This window comes from Polypterus senegalus, chromosome 3, assembly GCF_016835505.1.
Source record: "Polypterus senegalus isolate Bchr_013 chromosome 3, ASM1683550v1, whole genome shotgun sequence".
In the NCBI taxonomy this organism is placed as follows: Eukaryota; Metazoa; Chordata; class Cladistia; order Polypteriformes; family Polypteridae; genus Polypterus; species Polypterus senegalus.
This window is the reverse complement of record NC_053156.1, coordinates 180462475-180477378: the sequence shown is the minus strand read 5'-3', so window position 1 is coordinate 180477378 and position 14904 is coordinate 180462475.

The window sequence follows — 14904 nt, the reverse complement described above, 5'->3', positions numbered from 1 at the left end:
CAGTGGTTGTTTGGTTTCCCTGATGTATAATTCACAGCAATCCTCTTGGCACTTAACTACATAAACTGCATTATTCTGTCTGTGCCGGGGCATCCAGTCCTTGGGGTGGACAGGGAGGAACGCTGGCTTGAGCAAGGAGTCAAGGAAGCCATTTACATGAAAAAGGAATGACCATCTCTGAACCAAGGAGGGGGCCTAAGGGTGCATCTTTCACCATCTTACAATACTGTGATTGCATCCGTTCCCCAACTCTCTGTGAATGGTACTCATGGCCATTAATCAATGGACAATTTGCATATCATTGATCACAAGGCACATTGTTAGTCAATGGTGCTAGTTTCAGTCATTAAAGGTACTGTTTATAAGGTTGGAGAAGCCTGCAGTCAACTGAGACTGATTAAGTCACTTGGATGAGTAATGTACCGTATCTCCCTGGAAAAGAACTATGTCCAGATGAACTGAATCATTTTTCTAGAATTTATGGCTGAGATTACTGCTATAATCAATTCCAGGCCACTTGCTCCAGTGTCTACAGATCCAGATCAACCACTTATTCTTAACTCCAGCTATGCTTCTGACTCAAAAAGTTGGGGTTTCTTCAGCACCTCCAGATCAGTTCAATGATGGAGACCTTTACAAACATGAATGGCGCCAAGTGCAGATCTTAGCTAATATCTTTTGGCAATGATGGAGAAGGGAATACATCCATAACCTTCAGACTTGTCACAAATGGAAATATAAGAAACCAAACCTAAAAGAAGGAGATGTGGTGATGATGAAAGACAATAAAGTTAACAGGTATGAATGGCCTGTTGGGTTAATTACAAAAACATTTCCCAGTGAAGATGGAAAAGTAAAGAAGGCCGAAGTGAAGATTGTCAAAGACAATGTATGCAAGTTTTCCTGCGATCAGCCTCTAAGGTCATTCTTCTAGTATCTGGGGTCACAGACATATGAACAGTATTTTACAGGGTCAATCCCTTTTGTTAAGTTTGTGTTAGTTTGACATCTTACAGGTATTTTGTTTGTTTATTAGTATATACATTGTTTGAGTTTTAGTTGTTCCTTTTACAATTTTGCAAATGTTTAGTGGGCATGAAAATATATATGTATATGATTGTTCAGGCCTATTTTCATGCATTTGAATATATAGCAGCAGGATTTCTTTGTGCTAAATAATCTGTTTTGTAATATTTATACTATTTCATAAGGAAATAACAACAAAGTAGTTTGTATTAAATTTGAAGGCATTTTTAAAGAAGAATGTATATTAAGATAACAAATTCTGATAGGTATTGCTTGTTATTTTACAGTTTCTCCCTTTCATTAAATGCCTGAACATCACCAGTGCCTTGGGTGTTTGTTGAAGGAGTGCTTAGCTTGCTGCATAACTACGTAGGCAAATGCGTTGTGAGGGCAGAAGAGCTGTAGTGCCGTAACTGATGCTCCCTCATAATGCAGACAATATGCCTCATTTGGGACTCTATGAGCAAATGTTCATTCAACACCAAGTTGAAGTAGCAGTACCCAAGGATTCTCTGACAAGATAGAGTACCAAATGAGTCCAGTCTTCATCTCAGGTCACTGGATAGCATACATGTCTCACAACCATATAGCAAAACGGGAAGCACCAGAACTCTAAATACTTTTTACAGAGATTTTGGGAGAACTACATATCCTTTTCCAGCAACCTCATGACTCCCAATGTTCTCCCAAGCCATGTACTGACTTCATAGGAAGACTCACCAGAGACTGAAAGTCAACATTCTCTCCTCAGACAGACACACTGCCAATGGCTGTGCCCAAGAAGCCATTAAAGGTCACTTCTTTCACCTTTATGATAAAGTGTAAACCAACAGGTATCTTCAACAAAAATGATCAGAAAGACTTAAAGTTGCTCATGCCACGTTAATCGACCTCAGGGTTTCACCCTCTAATGAGATATTAAGAGCCAAAATTACTTCTTTTCACATAACTTTGAAAAAATGGGGAATAAACATGTGGAGTGTTGTTTTACATTATTTTGAGGTTGCTGATTACGAATATGATAACATTTTTGATATTTGATTCAATACTGATGGCCCTCTCCCTCTAACAGCCAATCTCAGAAGATTAAAAATTACATATTTCAAATACAATCATGTGGATTATCTTTTTAGACAATTTCAAGGTCACTGATTATGAACATAATATATATTCTCATCCTTTACTAGAGATCTAGCCTCCTACAGACCACTATCAGAGAATGAAAAATGTCAAATTTCTATTATATTTGGGAATATTTAGACTTTAAACGTTAAATTGAAGCACACATTTTAATATTCCAAATATATAATGCAAATATCTTTCTTGTTTATGTACATCTACCTCATGAAATAAATCATTACATCTATACTAATAAAAGTCAAAGCCCTCACTGACTCACTGACTGATTGAATCACTCACTCACTCATCACTAATTCTCCAACTTCCCATGTAGGTAGAAGGCTGAAATTTGGCAGGTTCATTCCTTACAAGTTACTTACAAAAGTTAAGCAGGTTTCATTTCAAAATTCTACGCGTAACGGTCATAACGGTCAACAACGTCTGCCATGTTAAACTTTCTTATTTATGGCCCCATCTTCACAAAATTTGGTAGGCGGCTTCCCTGCACTAACCGAAACCAATGTATGTACTTATTTTGGTGGTATGACGCCACTGTCGGCCGCCATATTGAACTTTCCAACAGTCTTTGTTACCTATGGGCCCATCTTCAAGAAATTTGGTACGCAGGTTCCAAACACTAACTGAATCCTACTTACGTACATATATACGTCCATAGCCTGTAGCTCGGTCACCGTGTGAGGTGGCGTTGGGTCCCCCATCCCCACGCCTCCCACGTTGTTGGCTGCCTGCCTATATAAGGCCATCTGTCGCGCTGGTCTCTTTATTCTCTCCTTTGCTTCGCAATGGTATTCACGTCTCCCTGCTGACAACTGCAGCCTTTTTATTCAATCCACGGCTTCTCTGCTGTTTTATTGTTCATTTATTACGATTATAGTTATTGTATAGGTATTTTAGACTTAGTTTACATTGTTCAGGTACCCATTTCCTTTATCGTTCCAACCATACCCCCATTAACATGTCTATCGTGGTGATCACCATCGATCAAAAAACTGTCACTTACCGAGTGGTTTCCATGCCCGGAGATGGCGCCTGTTTTTTCCATTCTCTGTGTTACATATTGCACTGCCATATCAGGCTTACTCTTGATATCAGGAGGAACATTGTGTCTTATGTATTGAATGACTGGGACAGGTTCAAGGTGTGGACTGATAACGGTACAGGAGATAATTATACTACACAGGAGCACTATAAGAGTGAAATGCTTAAGCCCTTCACCTATGGTTCTGCATGTGAGTTGATGGCTGCCGCTGAATTGTTCGGTTGTCGCTTTAAAGTGTACCGAAATAGCCAAATATTTTACACCTTTGGACAACCACCAATGCCTCTTAAACATCTTAGATTCATAGGTGACGATTTGAGTAGTGAACACTTTAATGTTTATGAATGTTTAAACACTCAAAAGCTGGATGCAAAGTTATCGATGAAACCGGTTGTATGCTTACAACACTTGAAAGATGCCGAATGTCACTTCAACACAACAAGTCCTGCAAATACTAACATAATTGAAACAAACCATGAAAATCAAACCGATTATGACAGCAGCAATCCAAGCTGTGAGATTTGAGGCAAGATTGCATTTCACATGGCCAACTGTATGTTGCATGCTCAAGAGTAAGCTCAGCGCACAGCTTGGTCATATTACAACCGTAGGGCTGAACTGACAAAGTGGCATACAAAGAGAACAAATAATTATTGGTATATTTTCTCTCAGTTTAAAAAGGTTTACTTTTCTTCTTAATAAAACTTTTAAGGCAGTAGTTCACCGCTGTGAAACGCGGGTATTTTGCTAGTTTCTTAATAAAACCCGAATTAGAGTGGCTTACAGTAATTCGGATTTTTATTTTTTACTGCACATTTTATTTTTTTTCTGAATGAAGTATTCAGCTGATGTACCTCTTCAATGTATATAGCTCCTATTCTGGTGAATCAATGCAGCTAACTTCCTCCATGTTATAAATTGGGATATATTTTTATATAGAACATTTCTTTTTACTTAATAGCACTTTTTACATTTATCCATACGCCTAGTTATCCCTGTTTATCTTTCTATAACTGATATTATGTTATGTATTTATATATGTTTCTCCCAAATTATGTTAATTAGTACTTGTTCCATTCACATGTACTGTACATGTATATATATTCAGTAATCCCTCGCTATATCGCGCTTCGACTTTTGCGGCTTCACTCTATTTTATATTTAAGCATATCTAAATATATAACGCAGATTTCTTTTACTTTTACTTTTTACTTCTGGTACATGCTTCCTCAATTGGTTTGCCCAGTTGATTTCATACAAGGGACACTATTGGCAGATGGCTGAGAAGCTACCCAATCAGAGCACGCAGTTAAGTTCCTGTGTGCTGATTAGCTCAGCAAAAGAGCTCCGAATTCAATTCCACTGCGTTAACCAGGAAGTCTTGTCTCTGTCATTCAGCATCAACATGTTTTGCTGTGTTAAGAGTTAACTTTTGTGTTCTTTTGTGTTTATCTTTGTGCATAGTCAAGCCCTTCGTTATGGCTCCAAAACGATCTGCTCCTGCTGCTGCTTCAGGTGCCGTGCCCAAGAGCCAACAGAAGATACTAACGATTGGCGAAAAGGTAAATGTTTTGGATATGTTGAAGGAAGGGAACAGCTACACCGCTGTAGGATGCTATTACGGCATCAATAAGTCAATGATTCTTTTTATTTAAAAAGGAGGAAAAGAATATAAGATCTATGGCCACAGTGTCCTTTAGCCAGGGCGCAAAACGAGTTGTAAGTGGACATAACAAGGCGGTAGTCCGGAACAGAATCTGCTTTAGGGATTTGGATTGAAGACTGCCAGAAGAAGAACAATGGTGGTGCTACACAGTCGCCTCAAGAGGCTTCTTTAGAAGAGCTGTAACGCTCTCCTTTGTTGTGCAGTAAAATTAAACTCATCGTTATCGGACAAGTCATTGTGTCATTGCTGCGGAGTAACCATAATTAATTTTCTACATACAGTACTTAGTACATGTACATACGTTTAGTGTCACTGTACACACATTTTATTGTATACAATTTTTCTTGCATTGTACGTATTTATTGCTGGTGGCCTGTCTATCGTAATGGCTGTAACATAACATGTGATATCAGAGATGCTTGATATCTTATCTATAATATTTAGGTTTTACTGTCTATAAACAGTGTGTTTACATACATAAGTTCAATGAATCTTTCCTAATATCTAAGAGAATACAAAGGGTTTATGCTGTATAACTGTGCGGGAAATGTTTATAAGAATGTGGGAGAGTTTATAAGGGCTTAAAATATATAAAAATAACCATATAAACATATGGTTTTTACTTTGCGGATTATAACCTGTCGCGGGGGGGGTTCTGGAACGTAACCCCCGCGACAGGTGAGATATATATATATATATATATATATATATATATATATATATATATATATATATATATATATAGAATACCGGCCGCAGCGAGAGAAGTAGTGTGTTAAAGAAGGTATGAAAAGAAAATGAAAAATTAAAAAAATAACGTAACATGATTGTTAATGTAATTGTTTTGTCATTGATATGAGTGTTGTTCTCATATCTATATATATATCTATATATATTGTGGAGATTGTTCTGGTCCAAAATAAATCTTCACAAACAAAAACAAAGTTTTGGGGACCGTCCCCGTATATTGTCATCCAGACAAATAAAGAAATAAATGATTCAGAGTCTTAATCAAACAAAGAATAGTTTACTTTCAGAAAAATGGCGGATTTATAGTGAAAAGGATGATGGGACAGGAAATGGTTGGCAGGAAGTGATGTTGTAACAGGAACCGGAACCAACATCATAATGATGAGACGGAAGTGAGGTGTTTTGATGGAGCTGGAAGTGACGTCATCAGGGTTGGCCGGAAGTGACGTCATCGCGGCCATTTTGGAACCCAGAAGTGGAGGAATTATTTTTCTTCGGGTTTTCTGTTGACCAAAAGAGATTAAGGTAAGTACCACGTGACAACCCTCTATCTTGCGATGTTTCACTCACCTTTAGGCTCTTTGACTGCCTCCTAACCGCACATGTGTGACAATATATACTGCTCAAAAGAATTAAAGGAACACTTTTTAATCAGAGTATAGCATAAAGTCAATGAAACTTATGGGATATTAATCTGGTCAGTTAAGTAGCAGAGGGGGTTGTTAATCAGTTTCAGCTGCTGTGGTGTTAATGAAATTCAGGGCTCTGTAGGTTGATCATTTTCATTTCCATCAAACGATGTGGCATCCTTTCGTTCCTAACACATTACCCAGTCTATATCAGTATAGATATCCAGGAAGATTTCTTTTTCCCATTGAGATCTGATGTGTTTTCAAAGTGTTCCTTTAATTTTTTTGAGCAGTTTATATATATATATATATATATATATATATATATATATATATATATATGAATGACCTCCAAAGAGCGCTGAGACTTTTGATATCGTGAACATGTCTGCAAAAAACTGGGGTCTCCTGCCCAGCAAAAGTCGAGCAGCTGGCGCGCGCGCATAGCTGTGCTGGGATTTGAGACGCTGACTGCGCTTCTGCCTTAAGTCAAAGTGAGCACTTTTAATTTTTTTCATCCTCCCCCTGAGCTATAGCCCAGACAAGTGCAAACACAGGACCCCTTTTATACACCGCGGCAAACTAATATTAAGACGATTCACACTTTCTTTTGCACGTATACGAATATGAGGTCATCAGCTCGGATTATGAAGACAATCACACGAGTAGAGGACTGACAGTTCCATCACAGCCGATTAATGGCAGGGACGTATATATATAAACTGCTCAAAAAAATTAAAGGAACACTTTGAAAACACATCAGATCTCAATGGGAAAAATAAATTCTCCTGGATATCTATACTGATATAGACTGGGTAATGTGTTAGGAACGAAAGGATGCCACATCGTTTGATGGAAATGAAAATGATCAACCTACAGAGCCCTGAATTCAAAGACGCCCCAAAAATCAGAGTGAAAAAATTATGTGGCAGGCTAGTCCATTTTGCCAAAATTTAATTGCAGCAACTCAAAATTGTACGCAGCACTTTGTATGGCCCCTGTGTTCTTGTATACATGCCTGACAACATCGGTGCATGCTTCTAATGAGATGACAGATGGTGTTGTGGGGGATCTCCTCCCAGATCTGGACCAGGGCATCACTGAGCTCCTGGACAGTCTGAGGTGCAACCTGGTGGCATTGGATGGACCAAAACATATTGTCCCAGAGGTGTTCTATTGGATTTAGGTCAGGAAAGTGTGGTGGCCAGTCAATGGTACCAATTCCTTCATCCTCCAGGAACTGCCTGCATATTCTCACCACATGAGGCCAGGAATTGTCGTGCACCAGGAGCCACTGTACCAGCATAGGGTCTGACAATGGGTCCAAGGATTTCATCCTGATACCTAATGGCAGCCAAGGTGCCTTTGTCAAGCCTGTAGCGGTCTGTGTGACCCTCCATGGATATGCCTCCCCAGACAATCATTAACCCACCACCAAACTGCACATGCTGAATGATGTTACAGGCAGCATAATGTTCTCCATGGCTTCTCCAGACCCTTTCACTTCTGTCACGTTCTCAGGGTGAACCTGCTCTCATCTGTAAAAAGCACAGGGCACCAGTGGTGCATCTGCCAATTCTGGTATTCTATGGCGAATGCCAATCGAGCTGCATGCTGCTGGGCAGTGAGCTCAGGGCCCATTTGAGGACATGGGGCCCTTGGGTCACCCTCATGAAGTCTTTCTGGTTGTTTGGTCAGAGACATTCACACCAGTGGCCTGCTCATCCTGTTCCACCTTGCCCAAAGGAGCAGATACTGGTCCTGCTGATGGGTTATGGACCTTCTATGGCCCTCTCCAGCTCTCCTAGAGTAACTGCTTGTCTCCTAGAATCTCCTCCATGCTCTTGAGACTGTGTAGGGAGACACAGCAAACCTTCTGGCAATGACACGTATTGATGTGCCATCCTGGAGAAGTTGGACTACCTGTGCAACCTCTGTAGGGTCCAGGTATCGCCTCATGCTACCAGTAGTGACACTGACTGTAGCCAAATGCAAAACTAGTGAAGAAACAGTCAGAAAAGATGAGGAGGGAAAAATGTCAGTGGCCTCCACCTGTTAAACCATTCCTGTTTTGGGGGTCATCTCATTGTTGCCCCTTTAGTGCATCTGTTGTTAATTTCATTAACACCACAGCAGCTGAAACTGATTAACAACCCCCTCTGCTACTTAACTGACTAGATTAATATCCCATAAGTTTCATTGACTTTATGCTTTACTCTGATTAAAAAGTGTTCCTTTAATTCTTTTGAGCAGTATATATTGTCACACATGTGCGATTAGGAGGCAGTCAAAGAGCCTAAAGGTGAGTGAAACATCGCAAGATAGAGGGTTGTCACGTGGTACTTACCTTAATCTCTTATATATATATCAAAATAGCCGCGCCTCGCAGCGGAGAAGTAGTGTGTTAAAGAAGTAATGAAAAAGAAAAGGAAACATTTTAATAATAACGTAACATGATTGACATTGTCATGAGTGTTGCTGTCATATATATGCCTGCCTAAATAAGTCACCCTCGCTTCGCTCTTACTTTTTACCGTTCATTTAATCATGGCTAGTGACGGAAAAATTATAAAATGGAAGGTGGATTAGATTGAGTATGGCTTTACCAAAACAATTATTGATGGCGAATCGATTATTCATAAAGCTTGAATTGGTGATCTGTTTTTCTGTGTTAACCTCATATTTTTTCATACTTCTTCTCAAACCAAGGTGGTGCGAGGGTAAAATGAATAGGGATGCGCTGATCAAAGTAAACGGTATACCAGGAAATCATGCATTGACAAAAGTTCCCCTTTGCTTGTAATGCAAAGTGTGATTAAATGCATTATTTTTTAACGCGTTATGGAGCACATGCATCGAAGCTTCTCAGCTGTGCTTGTGCTTAGAAAATGAAACATTTTAAAAATAACGTAACACGATTGTCAATGTAACCTTTTTGTAAGTAGTGCCTGGAGGATTCAGTGTGGAGAAACTCTAGAGACAGTGTGTGTATTAACTTGTGGATTTTTCTGTGAGTATTTGGTGGTAGTGTGAAAAGTTGCTTCGAAGACGGCGTTAGCGCGAGCTCAGCTCAGAGCGAAATTAGGTAAATGGGAGGGGAGATGATGACGTGACTCCCCCACCTGCCTTAACTGTCAATCCCCCACAAACACAGTCTCTCGGAATTTGCATAAGCACACCCCTTCACCTGCTATTTTAACTTAGTTACAAAGTGATCAAAACTCTCGTTTATATCCTGCGTCCTCTCATTAAACTTGTATCCCGCATTACCCGTGGGCATGAGAAACGCCAGCGGTAGCCTGTCTATAAAGTTTAGGTTTACACCTTGCTTTCTTTCCGAGGTAGCAGCACTCATGAATATGGTAGTATATGTCACTCGCTCGCTTCTTATTGTTTCGCTGCCTTCTCAATTATATAATGCATGTTTTCTTCAGCGCTTTTTGGAGGTCTTCCTGGTTTTCTACGCACTGCGTTGACAGTCAGTTCACTTGATTATGTGGGAGGCGTGATGATGTCACACGAAACTCCGCCCCCCACGGCATTCGAGCTCAACTCCATTACAGTAAATGGAGAAAAATACCTTCCAGTTATGACCATTACGCGTAGAATTTCGAAATTAAACCTGCCCAACTTTTGTAAGTAAGCTGTAAGGAATGAGCCTGCCAAATTTCAGCCTTCTACCCACACGGGAACATTGGAGAATTAGTGATGAGACAGTCAGTCAGTCAGTCAGTGAGGGCTTTGCCTTTTATTAGTATAGATATATATATACATATATATATATATACACACACACATTAACATATATATAAATATACACACATATATACAGTTTATATACAGTACATATACATCCACATATATATACATATATGTATATATATATATATATATATATATATATATATATGTGCACAAAACCACGCTTTTATCAAGGCTTGTGTCGGGTAGTCTTTTGAAATGAAATTTTCCTCCAATCAGTCATAGCAATGCGCTTTCATCCTACTGTTACATTTTTGTAGCTCTGATGTGTGCATCAATTTAATCAGAGTACCAGGAAATCTTGCATTGACAGAAGTTCCCCTTTGCTTGGAATGCAAAGTGTGATTAAATGCGTTATTTTTAACGCGTTATGGAGCACATGCATCGAAGCTTCTCAGCTGTGCTTGTGCTAAGAAAAGGAAACATTTTAAAAATAATGTAACACGATTGTCAATGTAACCTTTTGTAAGTAGTGCCTGGAGGATTCAGTGTGGAGAAACTCTAGAGACAGCATGTGTATTAACTTGTGGATTTTTCTGTGAGTGTTTGGTGGCAGCCTGACAAAGTTGGTTCCGCAAGACTGCGTCAGCTGCGGAGTTCAGCTCAGAGCGAAATGAGGTGAATGGGAGGGGAGATGATGACGTGACTCCCCCACCTGCCTTAACTGTCAATCCCCCCACAAACACAGTCTCTCGGAATTGGCATAAGCACAGCCCTTCACCTGCAATTTTAACTTAGTTACAAAGTGATCAAAACTCTCGTTTATATCCTGCGTCCTCTCATTAAACTTGTATCCCGCATTAGCCGTGGGCATGACAAATGCCAGCGGCAGCCTGTCTATGAACTTAATTTAAACTTTAGGTTTAAACTGTGCTTTGTTTCCGAAGTAGCTGCACTCATGAATATGGTTGTATATGTCACTCGCTCGCTTCTTATTGTTTTGCTGCCTTCTCAATTATATAATGCATGTTTTCTTCAGCGCTTTTTGGAGCTCTTCCTTGTTTTCTATGTACTGCATTGACAGTCAGTTCACGTGATTACGTGGGAAGCGTGATGATGTCACATGAAACACCGCCCTCCACGGCCATCGAGCTCAAGTCCATTACAGTATATGGAGAAAAATAGCTTCCAGTTATGACCATTACCAGAAGAAAAGAAGAGACAATGAGAAAAGAGAATGGTAAAAGACTGGAGAGTGAGGGTGCAGCATTGAGAATAGTGCAAGAGAATGGATGAGCCAGCCAGATAGAGCGAGCGATCTGCACTAAAGGGGTGGATCATGCCTACTGAATGGGCGAATGGGTACGTTCAAGGAGGAGTCCCCCCTAGGGATCTGAAGGACTACCACGTATGCGAGAAGGAAGACGGGAGGACAACCAAACCCGAGCGGTCTAGCACATGCTGGCAGAGGCAGCTAAGACGGGGGTCAGTAGAAAGAGGACCACGGTGGCTGAAGTCTCTTTGGCTGAGCAAAGCTTAAATGAGCTGAAGAGGCTGGGAAGAAGCTGTGCCTGGCTGCTGTAGCCCCAAAGTCTGCTGCTGTTTTAGCATTGTTTTAACCTTTTGGGATTTCACTGTTTTTTATGGATTATTTACTTATGGGCTTTGAGATGCACTGCACTAATTTATGTGAACACTTTTGCTTTGGTTTTAATTAAAGCACTTTGCACTTTTTGCACCATCCCCTTGCTTCATTGTTTCTTCACTGTCCAACTTATCCGGTGACATTACCGACAGATGTCGGGTTAAAGAGCTCCCAAAATGGAGATGGGAGACTAGAGCAGAACCCACACAATACCTAGCTGAATACCTACATGAAATATTCCTGTCTTGTTTTTATTGAAATCAAACAAAAATATTCTGGCCTTGCTGAACTCTTCTTCTAGGGCCATGGGAAAAAAATATTGAGTAATTTTATCTGAATATCATATAATTCACCTTTTTACTGAAAATTTCCTAGATAATCAACTGTTACAAGAAAGTTGAACATGGTAAAATACAAAGATAATGATAAAAGGTTAAACTGATAGTGAAAAAAATCTGGAGTGTTCTCCTCTCGACTTTCCCATATATGTAGAGATTATATGATAATTGTATGACTGTCAGCTTGTGAAACAAAACATGTGCCTATTCAAATTTCAAGTTTATTTGATTAGTTCTTTTACCTGATTAGATAAATTTCCATTTACAGTGTTATTTCTTGTTTGTAGCATGTAATTTATTTGCATTGTTAAGTTAAATAACGGTTAAAAATAATAATACGTGCAACATAGCTAATAAACTGTGTGGAAAATACTTTGTAAAAAGAAAACAAGAAGCTCCACAAAAATGAAATTTTCAGGACCGTCCCCGTATATTGTCCAACAGACAAAAATAAAGCAAAGAAAATGGTTGCAGTGATCAAAAGTACTTGTAATTCGTAACAGTTTAAATGAAACAAAATGGCATTTACAGTATATACTGTATTAAAATGGAGGACAGGAAGTGGTTGGCAGGAGATGACGTTGAAAACAAGAGATGGAAGCGATGTTATTTTTAACGTAACTGGAGGTGATGTCATCAGTGGTGGCCAGAAGTGATGTCATAAATGGGTGCTGGAAGTGATGTCTTGGCAGCCATTTTGGGACCCGGAATTGAAGTGTTTACTTTTCTTCGGTTTTCCTGTTGGGAGATTAAGAGACTTGGGTAAGTACCACGTGACAACCCCTTGTCTTGCAACGTTTTATTCACCTTTAGGCTTTAAGACTGCCTCCTAAGCACAAGTGTGTGACAACTGTTACTAAATAAGATGAATAATTAGACATTCCCAAAATTTTGTAGCCCTGTCTTTAACTCTTTCATTCTGTTTATATGAAAAATCAGAGCATAAACTTGTATGCAACTGATTAATTTTCTTTTGCCTTTGCGATGATGTTTGCTTTTTAACTCTCATTTTCAAATAAAAAATAAATGAAGGTAAAAAAAAGGTTCAGGCATTCCAAAAGATATGGAAATGAGAAGATATGTTAATTAATTCACAAACAGTACAAAACTGATGAAAGATCGAAACATATAAGAAATACAATTTGTGGAATTAAATGTAAGGACAAATAAATGCATAGTGCAAATCAGAAAAGTATGGTATGTAAATTTCAAAATTGTAAATTTTAAAGAATATCTATACTTAAAAATGCCTCGCAGTTAGGAGACCCGGGTTCGCTTCCCGGGTCCTCCCTGCGTGGAGTTTGCATGTTCTCCCGTGTCTGCGTGGGTTTCCTCCGGGCGCTCCGGTTTCCTCCCACAGTCCAAAGACATGCAGGTTAGGTGGATTGGCGATTCTACATTGGCCCTAGTGTGTGCTTGGTGTGTGGGTGTGTTTGTGTGTGTCCTGCAGTGGGTTGGCACCCTGCCCAGGATTGGTTCCTGCCTTGTGCCCTGTGTTGGCTGGGATTGGCTCCAGCAGACCCCCGTGACCCTGTATTCGGATTCAGCGGGTTAGAAAATGGATGGATGGATTAATGCATATGTAATGGTGGTGATACCTGTTAAGATATCATTTCCGGTTATCCGATTAAGGTGAAATTCTGTATCTATGTGTTTCTTACCCTAACTAATGACAATATAAATTTTCATTATTTTTCTCTTCTTATAATGCAATTTCACATGAAAAACTACTATACAAATTTTCAATTAATTGTTTATTTAAACTATGTGCCAATTTTCTTGAAATATTTTAAAATGTATTCAAGTAAAGTACTACTTCCGGTTGACGTATGTTGCTCAAACGTCGATAGAAAACTAACACCCATATGCCAAATTTCATTTATCTAGCTCAAAGTGTTCCCAAGTAATTGTGTTTCCATACATACACATAGACACACACACACACAGACATAATTGCAGAAATAGTGAAAAGGAGCGCATGAAATAAGTCAGCACTAGTAACTGGGAATGATTTGTTTTTTCATTTTAACTTTGCTACTTTATTATTTGTCCTTTATAGTTGAAAAGTAACCAGAAGTTATCAAAATTTATGATTAGCTTACACTTGTTTAGAATATATGTAAAGATAAGTCAAAATTTGTAACTTACCCCCAGAAGTTAATTAAACATTGGATATTTTTTAGTGGTTAAGGTTTTTGACAGAACTGATTCAAAAATCAGAATAATTCCATGAAATCCAGACTAGAAAACTGGTAATCACTTTTACACAAACATGATATAGGGATTACAACAGACATAATTATCAAATCACAAGCTAAAAAGTGTCACATTCACATTTTCAACTCTCATGCTAGTGTAACGCCTTCCTCAATCTTTAAACCAAGGGCAGCACCCTGAGTTCATGTAAGAAATGTACATGATTTATACTTTTTATTTTTTTTAATTTTCCTTGTAAGACGCCTTGCTCAACATATTAACAGGTCATGTAATTCAGATTATATCTACTCGTACTAGACAAGGATGCCCTTGTCACCACTGCTATTTGCAATCGCCACTGGGGCATTGGCTGTTGACTTTCGAAATGTATCAGAGATAAAGGATTTCAGAGAAGGACTTGAACAGAAAATATCACTATATACAGATGATATGTATATCCCGCAGACAGCACCCTTTCTCCATGGAATGTATTTCTTGATGCAGTATTGACAAGAACCCAAATACTAAAACTTTTGTACTCAGGCGGAAAATAATAGTAATTAGACAGAGTAATTAGACAGAGAAATATGGATCGAAAAGAGATATATATGTATTTAACTTGCTTTAACAGGTAACATTCATTCCCAGAAATATAATGCATAACCCTGTATACGTACATATTCTACTCCTACCTAATTTTCAGTTTTATTACTTGGCAATTAAGTCCAGCAGTACTTCTTTATATTCTTTGCTTCGTACACCAGTAAATATAA